The sequence below is a fragment of the Triticum dicoccoides genome, chromosome 1B (assembly GCF_002162155.2).
Source record: "Triticum dicoccoides isolate Atlit2015 ecotype Zavitan chromosome 1B, WEW_v2.0, whole genome shotgun sequence".
NCBI classification, from domain to species: domain Eukaryota; kingdom Viridiplantae; phylum Streptophyta; class Magnoliopsida; order Poales; family Poaceae; genus Triticum; species Triticum dicoccoides.
Window position 1 is genome coordinate 165,314,636 of NC_041381.1, and position 2,730 is coordinate 165,317,365.

Below are 2,730 nucleotides of genomic sequence, written 5' to 3' on the forward strand. Positions count from 1 at the left end.
GGTGGAGAAGGAGGTTGTTGACGTTCATCTTGATGCACTTCCTCGTTTTCTTCGTCTTGGTGTGTCCCACTTGTGGATGCTTCCGTATCAACTCTTGGTTCACCTTGTCGTGAAGTAGAAGCTTCCACCTAGACGGACGAGGTACTCTCCTTCACCTCCGTCGGACGGACCTTGCCAATAGACAAGTTTTGGATTGCTTCCGAAGGATCTTTGTCTCCTACATCAATTGGCAATTGCTCTACTTGCGAGCCGTTAGATTCATCAAACTTCACATCTACCGTCTCTTCAACCTTTTGGGTGAAATTGTTGTAGACACGGTAAGTGTGAGAGTTTGAGCCATAACCTAGTAGGAAACCTTCATGAGACTTAGGAGCAAATTTAGAACGACGATGCTTATCAAGAATGTAGCACTTTGAGCCGAATACTCGAAAGTATCCAACTTGAGGTTTGTTACCAGTGAGGAGCTCGTATGCCATCTTGCCGAGTAGCTTGTGAAGATACAAGCGATTTGTTGCATGACAAGCTGTCTCAACCGCTTCTGCCCAAAAGTGCTTCGGCGTCTTGTACTCATCAAGCATCGTTCTCTCCATTTCGATGAGCGTCCGGTTCTTCCTCTCAACAACTCCATTTTGTTTAGGTGTGTACGTAGCCGAGAACTCGTGTGAAATCCCTTCTTCGTCAAGAAAGGTGTCCACATTTGTGTTCTTGAACTCCGTTCCGTTGTCACTGCGAACCTTCTTGATCTTCACTTCAAATTGATTTTGAGCCTTCCTGGCGAAGTTTTTGAAGATCTTTTGGACCTGTGATTTATCATCGAGAAAGAACACCCACGTAAATCTTGAAAAATCATCAACTATAACTAGACCAAAAGAATTTCCACCGAGACTCTTGTAAGAGTTGGGACCAAAGAGATCCATGTGTAGTAGCTCGAGTTGCCTCTCTGTGGTCATGATGTTCTTCACGGGATGCCTTCCTCCAACCTGTTTACCTGCTTGACAAGCACTGCAAAGTCTATCCTTATCAAATATGACATCATTAACTCCAAGGATATGATTCCCTTTAATAAGCTTGTCAAGGTTTCGCATACCAACATGACCTAATCGTCTATGCCATAACCAACCTTTTGAGGATTTAGCAATGAAGCAAGTTTTAGGTTGAGCCTTTTTAGTGCAATCAACAATGTATAGATCACCTCTACACACGCCGGTAAAGACCATTTTATGATTGTCTCGACGAAACACTTGGCAATCTACTTCAGTAAATAGAACATTGAAACCGAAATCAGCAAGTCTAGATACTGAAAGTAAGTTGTACCCAAGAGATTCAACGAGCATAACATTTTGTATGGAGCTATCATGTGATATGGCCACCTTACCGAGGCCAACCACCTTACCCTTTGAGTTGTCACCAAAAGTGACATACTTTCGAGGACTATCATTATCAGCAAGCTCACGAAACATGTCTTTATCACCGGTCATGTGATCGGTACATCCACTATCAAGAACCCATTCCTTTCCTCCTGACATATATCCCCGAAGATTTGCCATAAGACCAAAATGTCTCATTGCATCATCAAGGTCGAAGTCACTATCATCATCCTCATCATAGTATCCATGTTCAACTTCGTCATCTGGTGGATCAAATCCTAGAGAGGGTGATTGGTTAGAGTGAGTTTGACAATGATCTTGCTTATGAATTCTTATAGCTTCGGAAATAATATCACTAATAATACCAACATTTCCTTTGGCACGCATAAGGTTTGTAAGCTCAAATAGACGATCACAAAACATAGGATCACTAGTATTCATTTTACTCAAAGCAATAGACTTATGGAGAATTTCATCTAGATTTTTCAATGAATAATCTGGAAATCGTTCCTCAAGAAATTTCCGTATAGTATAGGCACACTTAAAAGTAGGCAAACATCCAATCAAATTTCTAGGCAATCCTCTAATGATAAGTTCGGCAGTTCTTATATTCCTAACCATGTCAATTGACTCATCATGGGTTGGATGCATAGGGTCAACATAAGGTGCACAAGGGCTAGCAATGTACTTGTTCAAATGATATTGATTGAAAATTACAAGCATCTCATTTTTCCACTCATGAAAATACTCTCCATCAAGAATAGGCACTCTATGTCTAAGAATCCCCAAAGTAGACTCATCCATCTTCCTCCAATGGTGATTAAACCAAGGCAACAGAGACCAAAGCTCTGATACCACTTGTAGGACCTTGAGAAGATGTGTCTAGAGGGGGGTGATTAGACACTAAGTACCAAAGTTGCAGTTTTTAACCTTTTTAAAGTTTAAGTGGAGTTTAGGCACAAGTTTAACATTCACGACACATATCAAGCAAGCATGCAAAGAGTATATGAGCAGCGGAAAGTAAAGCATGCAACTTGCAAGAATGTAAAGGGAAGGGTTTGGAGGATTCAAACGCAATTGGAGACACAGATGTTTTTGGCGTGGTTCCGATAGGTGGTGCTATCGTACATCCACATTGATGGAGACTTCAACCCACGAAGGGTAACGGTTGCGCAAGTCCACGGAGGGCTCCACCCACGAAGGGTCCACGAAGAAGCAACCTTGTCTATCCCACCATGGCCGTCGCCCACGAAGGACTTGCCTCACTAGCGGTAGATCTTCACGAAGTAGGCGATCTCCTTGCCCTTACAAACTCCTTGGCTCAACTCCACAATCTTGTCGGAGGCTCCCAAGAGACACCTAG